Source organism: Myodes glareolus, chromosome 5 (assembly GCF_982192425.1).
Source record: "Myodes glareolus chromosome 5, mMyoGla1.1, whole genome shotgun sequence".
In the NCBI taxonomy this organism is placed as follows: domain Eukaryota; kingdom Metazoa; phylum Chordata; class Mammalia; order Rodentia; family Cricetidae; genus Myodes; species Myodes glareolus.
Genome location: NC_142030.1, coordinates 24,793,950 through 24,805,198, shown reverse-complemented (window position 1 = coordinate 24,805,198; position 11,249 = coordinate 24,793,950). Strand labels below are relative to the sequence as shown.

At 43.8% G+C, this 11,249-nt stretch overlaps 1 pseudogene; it reads left to right on the top strand.

The window, feature by feature from the left end:
• The first annotated feature begins 6,357 nt into the window (after positions 1-6,357).
• On the top strand, positions 6,358-7,023 carry LOC125412335 (ras-related protein Rab-30 pseudogene; annotated as a pseudogene).
• Positions 7,024-11,249: the final 4,226 nt, after the last annotated feature.

Genomic DNA, 11,249 nt, shown 5'->3' with positions numbered 1-11,249 from the left:
AACAGACTTTCTCCTCCACCATGCCAAGAGCAGTCACGTCCTATCAGTCCTATCGATTTTTTTCATTCATAGATGATCACTTATCTAAATAAGTGTTTTAAAATTATTTGTTATTGACCTTTAAAAGGAATTGGAATCCACAATTTAACAGACAGCAGTAGTAATTTCCTCATAAGTTCCTAATAAATCTAAAAACACAAATGCAGCTTTTCACGTGGCAGCTGTTGCTGGCACAGCGTATGCGAAGATGGTGACCTTTGTGTTAGCGGGAGACAGTAGACAAAGTGCTTGAGCTGTTTCTCACTGTGAAAGTTGAAATCAAAAGGAAAAAAGGAAATACCCTTTTCTCGTAATTAACTGATTACATTTCATCCCTCCATCTCTGCCCCCTTCATCTAGAAACCATCAGGAAGCCGCATCCTAAATGTCATTTACTGCTGCGGGGCGGGGAGGGTTCCAGAGTTCCATCATTAATTATATCAATTTGCCTTTTGTTAAGCACAGAAAAATACCTTTGGAATAAAAAAAAAAAAGGTTTATTCTTATTTTATTCCAGAATTGGCTGAATTGATATGTACCTATTATTTCCTAGACATATGTTATAAGACACTGAGTCCCATCCTAACTGTACTAACGAAGCCAAAGAGCCTTTTCAGTGATTCTCAAGAAGCGTGGGTGCTAGGTCTGGGGCTCAGGTGGTTAAAGTCCTTGCTGCCCCAGCAAAGCAGCTGGAGTTAAAACCCAGGCATGTGGCACAGGCAGTTGAGACAGGCAGATCCTGAGGCTCAGTGGCCAACCAGCCTGGCCTAATCAGCAAGCCCCGTGTCACAGTGAGAAACCCTACCTCAAAATTCCAAGTAGATGAGCGAGTCGGTCATGGTGCACTTAGGAGGCAGAGGCAGGCGAATCTCGGTGACTTTGAGGCCAGCCTGGTCTACAAAGTGGTTCCAGGACAGCCAGGAATGTTACACAGAAAAACTCTGTCTTGAAAAACAAACAAACAAACAAAAAATCCAAGTAGACAGTGCTTGAGGAAGGACATTCAAGGATGACTTCCTACCTACACACAAACACGCGGGTTGGGGGGGTTGTGAGGGAGGAGAAGGGAGGAGAAAGAAGAGGTACAAGATAGAAATAAACAGCGTGATGCTTACAAGGAAAAAATATGAGAATTCTAAAGTAAATCTACATCTAAAATAAACACCTGGCACTTCAACATCCTATTGACAAGTAGTCAATAATCATTTAGTGGATATGGAATTTGTTTTTGTTATTTTGTTTGTTTGTTTTTTGTTTGTTTTTTTAAAGATTTAGTTAGCTAGTTAGTTAGTTAGTTAGTTATGTGTACAACATTCTGCCTGCATATATATGCTCACACGCCAGATCTCATTACAGATGGTTGTGAGCCACTATGTGATTGTTGGGAATTGTACTCAGGTCCTCTGGAAGTGGACCTCTTAACCACTGAGCCATCTCTCCAGCCCTTGTTTTGTTTTTTGAGATAGGGTTTCTCTGTAGCTTTGGAGCCTGTCCTGGAACTAGCTCTTGAAGACCAGGTTGGCCTCGAACTGACACAGATCCCCTGCCTCTGCCTCCCGAGTGCTGGGATTAAAGGCGTGCGCCACCACTGCCGGGCTTGTGGGTATGGAATTTGGCAAGGCTCAGGCAAACCGGTTTTAAGTGGGGTCTGAATTTGGAGGAAAAAGAGTCTATATATTTGTTCCATTTCCTCTCCATGGCTTCAGAGAATCTTCAAGGATAACCCCTAGCACTGCACAAATTGGGTGTGGTGATGCTTACTGTAATCCCAGCACCCAGGCACCGACCTAGGAGGTTCAGGAAGCTCAAGGTCATCCATGGCTACACAATGAATAAACTCTGAGCCTAAGATACCTGCGACTGTGTCTCAAAAACAAGTAAATAGAATTGAAGAGATGAAAACCCATTTCTCAGTTTTATTTGTACACACGGTTACCATTTCTGGGACTCTGGATTGCCATCTGGGCCACTTCCTTCAGCCTAAAACACTTCCCTCAGTGTAATGATCTGTCCTGTCCCTTTAAGAGACAAGCTCCGCCCACCCCCACACCCCTCTGCTGATCTTCAGCTTCCAGACTGAGCCCTTCCTTCTTCTCCCCACCTCTTCCTGCCCCCTTGATTCTCTCTGTCTCTCTGTCTCTCTGTCTCTCTCTCTCTGCCTCCCTCCCTCCCTTCCTCCCTCCATCCCTTTTCTCTCCTCTTCCCCCTTCTCTCCTTCCCTTCCATAATCCACTAAATAAATATCTAACCTCACTCTGCATGGCGTGCCTATCCATGTCTCTGTCTCTCACCTGCCTCATGACTCCCTGCATGGGACCCACTGCCTGCTATCACTCGGGGACCTGCAGCGTGGTCTCATGGCCTGCTGTCCACTGACGCCATTTGGGAACCTACAGCGTTTCTGCTGCTGCGCCCCTCTGGGAACAGCGCCGATTTTACTTTAACTATAACATTCAGTGTTTCTTGAAAGCAATCTTGCCGCAAAGAATTTTCTCACACATGTCTAAACCCGGGAATATATTTAGCTTGCCTTCATTATTTAAAGCACAGTTTTCCAGAATATAAAGGTCACCCGTTCCTTTCTGATAAATTTTCATATTTTTGCTGAAACATGTTTCTCACTTTCCACCCAAATAAGCCAGAACCCGCCAACAGGGGAAGCTTATGTTCTGTGCTGCGAGTCCTGCAAGGGTGTGTGTGTGTGTGTGTGTGTGTGTGTGTGTGTGTGTGTGTGTGTGGCGGGAAATACACACACACACCTAGTAGAAGGGGAGGTGGGGGCGCACCTGGCAAGAACACCACAGGCTCCATGCTCAGACAGAAGTGCAGCCCTTTTTTAGATTAAATGTTCTTAATTTTGCTATTTGCTTTTGGTTTTTGCCTCAAACTTGTAAACAGTTGCTTCTCCTTAATCGCATGTGTGATTTTAGAGCAGTCTGGGAGGAAGAACTTCCCACCATTGCACTGTTCTGGTATATACAGATGAAGTGTGTGTAAAAGCTTGGACCCTTAGAACAGCAGCCAGCAGCTTGAGAAGACTTGACTGTATGAGTTGCTTGGGTCCATCACAGAAGCCTGTCCCTCTGGAGGATGTCACTTTGGGCTTTATTTTTTTCCTGTTGGAAACTAGAAAAATAATCTTTTCATTGGGGATCACGGGGGACGCAGACGTCCTGAGCATCTGCTGGGTTTCTAGTGTGACATTTTATCCATGCACCATCACTCTCAAAAATAGAAATTTGGAAGCCTCGAGTCATGGCTCATGCTTGTAATCTCAGCCCCTTGGAGACTGAAATGGTAGACTAACCATGAGTTTCAGGCTAGCCTGGGCTACGGAGCGAGAGCTGCAGGCTAGCCTGGGCTACGGAGCGAGAGCTGATTCAAACACCCAGGTGATGCTGATGACAATAATGAAAAACTGGGGCTTTTTTTTTAAAAGAAATTTTGAAAAAGCACAGGAAAAATTCACTTTCAGAAATATTTTTTGGGACTGGAGAGCTGGCTCAGTGGTTAAGAGCACTGCCTGCTCTTCCAAAGGTCCTGAGTTCAATTCCCAGCAACCACATGGTGGCTCACAGTCATCTGTAATGGGATCCGGTGCCCTTTTCTGGCCTACAGGCAGACACAATACTGTATACATAATAAATAAATAAATCTTTAAAAAAAGAAATATTTTCAACTGCTACCACTCCAGAGAAAAGTGTACATGTTTAATATTTGAGTCTATTTTAGATTGCCATCCAAGAGAAAGATATACTAATCATATGTAGCACATTGCCTGTTCCCTCATTTCTCCATCCCTCCCCACTGCAGGAGCCTGTGTGTGTGTGTGTGTGTGTGTGTGTGTGTGTGTGTGTGTGTGTGTAGACATGGTCTTTAAGTAACCATGGGTATCCTAGAACTTGTTGTGACCCCAGACTTGTAGTGCTCCCCTCGCCTCTGCTACCAGATGCTGAGGTTACAGACATGCACCATCATGCTCTGTTTAAAGATTATTGCTCCTAGTGGGATAGATTTCCACCAAAACAAATTTGGAACAAAAAAGAAAAGAATTTTAATTTGAGGTCATACTTCCCCTTCGTTATGGGAAGAGCTAGGATATAATTTATAGAAGATGAGCCCAGGAAAGACCAAATGCTTCAATTGCCAGACTCCTCACTTTGCAAGCAGCAACCACACCAAGCGCGATATTTAATGTGTGTTTTGTTTCTTTAGCCTTTGTCCCCACAGGGGTGCAGGGCTGGGCGCGGTAATTATTCTTTTCCGTCTGGGCTTCTGCTCATTTTTGGAGTGAAGTCGGTGAGAAGTCATTGGCTAGTCATCGGCAGGAGGGGCGCAGAACTGGGAACAGAGTGCCCACCCTCCTCCGTCACTTTCCCAAGAAGAGAAGGATCCATCCCCTCAGGAGCAGACACAGACCAGCAGAAGGGGCCACCACTGCCAAAATCTGAGTCATTTCCCTCAGTACTTAGGCAAACCCTGAAAGCGTTTCCTTCTCCAGCACTGGAACTGAAATCTCACCATGGCTAAGGAACCTCTTAGATCTGGGAGTTTGGAGTCAGGGAAGGGAAAGAACAGAGCCTGAAGGGAGAAAAGTTGAGAGGGTAGAGAGTTTAGTTAGCTGGACTCTAAGCCCCACTGGGGAGCCAAGGGGAGGATCTGATCTTGACTCAATCCTAGAAGTTACTGATCTCAAATGTACATGGGTACCAGTCCTGAGTTCAAAACTGTATAAAAACACAACTTGAAGCCCAGATGTACCCAGGTGGGGTTTTGTTGTTCATGAGAGCATCATAGGTTATTTATCCAAATAAATAAAATAATCTCTGTGCCATGGCTTTGGGGTCCCCACAAGGAGAATAATTAGGAAATCATTTAACATTCTCTGCTTGAAAGTAAGAGAACCCTGTGTTCATGTGTGTGTGTGTGTGTGTTTGTGCGCACGCGTGTGTGTATCTGCGGTGGTGGTGGTGGTAGTGGTAGCACCCAAGGTTTCATGCATGTTAGGAACCTACCGCTAAACTTCCACAGCTTCTAGAAGTTACTTGGTCTTTGCCATATCTATGCACTAGTCTATGCATCGTCTTTTCATAATCCAAAGGCCCACTGAATTGTTTCCTCCAAACAAAAGCTAACTAATTCTCTTTAGAGTTATAAAGTTTGCAAAATTACAGTGGTTTTGCAATCTGTGGCTGCTATCCAAAACTCATTTTAAAATGACTGAAAATTTCCTGGCTTCTTGTTCAAAGTTTGTCTTTAGGCTCTAGGATCTTAATTATCCCATCGAGAATACTTTCTTCTTTCTGTTTATTTTTTATTTTTGAGATGGGCTTTACCCTAGCTTAGGCGGACACTGAGTTCACCATGTAGGCCAGGTTGGCCCTGGGTTTGAATTGACAGCACTTCCTGTCTTAGCCTCCTGTGTGCTACAATTATAAACATAATCACTGTGTTCATCTGAGAATATTTTCTTTAAAAAATACTCTTCTTATTATGAACGATATTTTTGGATAGGAAGAACATCTACGCGTTCATCATACAAATCCCTAAGCAAGAGTCACATGACCTGGCTGTTCCGGTATGAACTTTCAGTTGCGCTGCCTGTCCAGTGTGGTAGGGCAAACCTACCTTTTCTCACTTATAGGCTTCTCAGTGTTCATCTGGATTGTTCTAGCAAAGGTCACAATTGCCATAGTTAATATTTGACTAAAACTATATTTTTTATAAAGAGGGTGTTGCTTCACGCTAGTTAAAAATAAACAACCTTCAGAAAGATTTAAGGTGGAGTGGTTCAAGAAAAAGAAAGGCTTGTGAACTCAGACTGAGAGGTACTCCAATCATATTCAATTCATAACCTGAGGTTAGTCATTATTAGCTTTAATAATAGAAAATTAATTTTTTGCTATTGTGTGATCAGTTTACAATTGCTATGACCAAAATACTTGACAAGCTGGGCGGTGGCACACGCCTTTATTCCCAGCACTCAAGAGGCAGAGGCAGGTGGATCTCTGTGAGTTCAAGGCCAGCCTGAACTCTACAGAGTGAGTTCCAGGACATCCAGGGCTGTGTTTTACACAGAGAACTCTGTCTTAAAAAAAAAAAAAAAAACACCTGATCCACCCTCCACCCCCTCCCCTGCTGCTGGACTGGTCACGCTCCAGCTGAGCCCTGAGGAGCTAGCTGCAGGACCAGGTCAGGGACTGACCGCAGTCCTTGGAGTTAGGACACGCACCACCTTCTCTTACGTGTGTGACTCAGTCACATATCATTTCTGTTTATGCCTGGGGTGCGTAGAAAAATCCCAAACCAGCCGTGTAAATGAGTACGGAAGATTATGATTTCCTGTCAAAATTGTTTTAGTTGGCAATGCTGGAGTGGGAAGACGTGCCTAGTCTGACGATTCGCTCAGGTCAAGGAGCCACCATTGTGGACTTTATGATTAAGACAGTGGAGATTAATGGTGAAAAAGTAAAGTTACAGATCTGGGACACTGCAGGTCAAGAGAGATTTTGTTCAGTTACCCAAAGTTATTAGTGAAGCGCCCATGCCTTGATCTTTACCTATGACATTTGAGGAATCCTTCTGTTGCCTTTCTGAGTGGTTGCGAGAGATAGAACAGTATGCTAGCAATGAGGTCATCACGGTGCTAGTGGGCAACAAGATTGACCTGGCTGGAAGGAGAGAGATCTCCCAGCAGAGGGCAGAGGAATTCTCAGAGGCTCAGAACGTGTATTACCTGAAGACTTCAGCCAAGGAATCTGATAATGTGGAGAAACCCTTCCTTGACTTAGCATGCCGGCTCATCAGTGAAGCAAGACAGAACACACTGGTGAACAATGTATCTTCTCCCTTACCCAGAGAGGGGAAAAGCATCAGCTATTTGACTTGTAATTTCAACTAAAGGCTGAAGCAAAGAGAATCAAAGGGAATCAGTAGTTGCTTTGGTGGGCCGTATGTTGCTAGGGAATCTGGACCTGTAGGCTACAGAACTCACGAAACAAGGAGGCCAAGGGCCTTGACTGTAGAACACAAAATGGTTTCAGCCTTTTGCAGTCTGGCATTGGACAAGGAGAAAACTGCAATAAGCGCTCCATGATCGGCAGCGCATGTTGCTTTTGTTTTTTTGTTTTTTGTGGTTTTTTGTTTGTTTTTTTTTTTTTAAAAAAAAAAGCAAGTAAAAATGCAATCCTGAACACAGTGCAGGGGATCACGTACTGTGGGCCTCCTGTGTGTCAGCGGGTGCGTATGGGGCTGTTCTTTAGACTTCAGTGGTTATCTGGTGCCCATGGTTTTCTTGTCTACCAGGTAAACCAAAACTGGAAAGGCCAAGTACTTATCGATAAGTACCACTAAGTACCACTCTGTGTGGTACTTATTGTTAACCCCGTGGAGATTTTGAAAAGTGCTGTTTCTTCTGTCCACAAGCACTTCCAAAACCTTTGGGATGTAAAAACAGAAACTCTTCTCATGACCAACAGTAGAAATCATTGTTTAATAACATATACAAGCTCCATGACTCCTTTTGGTGCTAATCATTATGGTACTTCACAGACCAAATGTTTTACTACATTGATACCCTTAGATGTATTACCTACAAATAAAAAAAAGGAAAAAAAACAATACCTAACAAAAATGAGGTAGGAAGGATTTCCTTATGATCCTGGATTCAGCAGAGAGTGGTGGAGAGGGCAGAGTGGGCAGGACATGGTGGGCTGGGCGAGGCAGACAGGACATGGTGGTCAGGGTAGGATGGGAAGGGCATGGTGGGCTGGGCAGAGGGAGATAGATAGGGTATGGTGGGCATGGCAGGATGAAAAGGGCATGGTGGACAGGACAGGGTAGACAGGGTAGAGTGGTATGAATAGGGCAGGGTGGACAGGGCATGGTGGGCAAAGAACAGTACAGCTCACATAATTGTGTCGCTGGAACCCGCCAGGTGAAGGGGTGAAAGGACGCTTAAAAGAAATCCCACACTAGCTCTGAATTGAGAAATAGATAGCTATTTATTTAGGGGTGAACTCACAAATCAGAATCCTCCGCTTCACTGGTTGAATCACACGATCCAAAAAGAGCAGCCGGCGGAAAGGAGCAAGAGGAAGGAGAAAAGGGACAGACCCAGATTTTTCATCTGTGTATATAGTATAAGAGGCCAAGCTGTGCGTCAGTGACACATGCTTTTAATCCCAGCACTCAGGAGGCAGAGGCAGGCGGATCTCTGTGAGTTCGAGACCAGCCTGGTCTACAGGAGCTAGTTCCAGGACAGGCTCCAAAGCTACAGAGAAACCCAGTCTCGGGAAAAAGAAAAAAGAAAAAAAAGGCCACGCCCCAGTAGGTGGGTGCTTACAAGCTGCAGGTCTTTCTACAGCAGGAAATATCCTTACAAACACACCTATCAATCTCCTAGATAAGACTAAATCCAGTCGTCAGTGAAGATTAACCAGTTCATAGTCATGTTCGTAAAGCATGAAATGTGAGCAATGAATCTGAGTGTGAAATGTGCCAATAAATAGAAATGATCTGCATGAAGCACACTCACCAGGGCACATATACAGAATCCTGAAACTAATTGTAAAAAGCATAATTAAAGAGAGATGTAAGCTTTGACATTCTGGCTACACAGAGAATAAACTCTCTGAATTAATCTTTATAACTTTGTTTCTGACATTAAACAAACACACTGACAAGCTACTGGCTTACACACATCCATACCTACATGAACTGTAAAATGTCTTTTGTGAATTAATAAACACCCATTACTGAGATTTTCATCCACACAATGAGTTCATACTGCTGTTGGATATAATATATTGCTAAAATACTCAACAAAACAACTCACCCAGGTTTTGAAATTGAATAATTTAAATTCACAGTGGTGGTTTAAATAGGAATGACCCCATGGGCTCGCATATTTGGGTGCTTACTTATTAGGTAATGGCCCTATTTGACAGAGGTTAGGAGGTGTGACCTTGTGGGAGAAAAGTATGTCCTAGGGGTAGGCTTTTGGGGTTTCAGAAGCCAGGCCCAGTGATTCTCTTTCTCTCTCTCTCTCTCTCTCTCTCTCTCTCTCTCTCTCTCTCTCTCTCTCTCTTTCTCTTCCTGTTGCCTGCAGATCCAGATATAGAAATCTCAGCTACTTCTCCAGTATCACGTCTGCCTGAATGCTACGGTGTTCCTGGCCTGATGTCAATAAACTAAATCTCTGAAACTGTAAGTCAGCCTCAATGAAATGTTTTACTTTATAAGAGTTGTCATGGTCACGATGTCTTTTCATAGCAACAGAACAGACTAAGACAGAAGTTGGTACCAGGGACTGGGGTATTGCTGGGATAGGACTTACCATGCTTTTGTTTGGAGAAATATGGAACACTTTGGGACTTTGGACTAGAAAAGAAATGAGACATTTTAAGCCAGATTTAATGAGAAATCCTAGAAGGAGCATGGAAGACAGTGATGTTGAAGGTGATTTGAACTGTGGGGGCCTGGATCAAGAGGTTTCAGAGGAGAAGAATGTTAGTATATTGGCGAGAGATTATTCTTGTGAAGAATGTGGCTGCTTTTTGCCCTTGTCCAAAAAGCCTGCCCAAGGCTAGCATGAAGAGATCTGGATTAATTCTGTTGACAGAAGAAATCTCAAAACAGCCTAGTATGATTCTGTTTTGTGGTCATTAGTGGTCACTCTTATGTGGATCTGTAATGAAAAGGAACAAGCTGAGCAAGGAAAAATACAAAATGTACAGTTCAAAGATTAAAGGGCACCAGGAAGTAGAATGGAGCTAAATCTTATGTTCAAGTAGAGAAACAGAGAAAAGAGAAGCCCGGTGTTAAATGAAATAAAGGAGTGGTTATCTCAAGGCAAGATCCCATCCAGCCTTAGAACTGAGTGTGGGGATGCATGCCTTTAATCCCAGCACTCCAGAGGCAGAGGCAGAGGCAGAGGGTATCTCTGAATTAGAGGCCAGCCTAGTTTACAGATCAAGTTTCAGGACAACCTAACTTAGGCAATGAAAGAAACCATGGAAAAGAGAAAAATGGTGAAGATGTAATTGAATGAAGGGGCAATGTTTTAGTCCCAGCAAGCAGAGCTTGGCAGCTTTGGCCATGCCATTCTGGCTTTAGAGCCAAGGATTTAAAACAGGGGTTGTGGATTCTTCCTCTGAAACTAAAGAAAGCAGAGGCCAGGTGTGTGTCAGGGATGTCCTTGCTGGAGGCCCAGAGAGGTCATTGTGTGCAGCTGTGAAGGGGAAGCCCGGGTTGCCCTGGAGACCCCAAGATGTTGGAGTTGTCAGAGCCATGGGATGTCTGACAAGGAGAACTGCTAACAGGGACTGGAACCAGCCCAAGAGAGACAAGTATGCTGCAGTCAACACAGCTGGAAGGAGTTGGAGATCTGAAGGGTTTCTTTGACATCAGACATGGAGATACAGAGTTTGGAGTTTGCCCTATTTGTTTTTAGTCTTGCTTTGGTCCAGCATTGAGTGATCCCTCTCCTTCCTCTTGGAATGGTAATATATGTCCTGCGCTAGTGCATTTTGGAAATATGGGATCTGCTTTTTGATTTTTATTTTACAAGGAGTTACAGTTAAGAGATTGCCTTGAGTGACTTGGTCTTGGACTTTTAAACAAGTTTGAGACTGTGCTAGACTATGTGGACTTTTGAAGATGAACTGAATGCATTTTTGCATTGTACTATGGCTACTAGCCTATGAAGGCCATGGAGTGGAATGCGGTGATTTGAATAAGAATTCATAGGCTCATATATCTGAATTCTTGGTCATGAGGTAGTGGGGCTCCTTAACAGGGATGAGGAGGTGTGTGGTGAGCCCACAAGTATTAACAGTAAATGCACAGCTGACAGATCTATTAGACTAATCCACATGGAGAACCCATTTCAGCAGAGCTGTGGGAAAACTTGTCTTTTGGATAAGTCACTGTCAATTCTGTAGAAATCTTGTGAAATCATGGCATTTCTCCCTTCTGTAATATCCCAGCAGTGTGAAAACCTGACGTTTCCTGTAACGCAAACGGACACCTCCCCCCACACCGTGAAGCCATGGTGTGAAAGCATTCCTTCCATCCTAGCATGTTCTCATAACCTAGCATGTTCTAGTCCCCTACGACTTTCTTTAATGACAGGACTCTAACAGCAGACTCAGGAAGCTGTAATCTACTGGTCTTCTGCCCTAACTTAATAAATTACTAATATTCTGTAT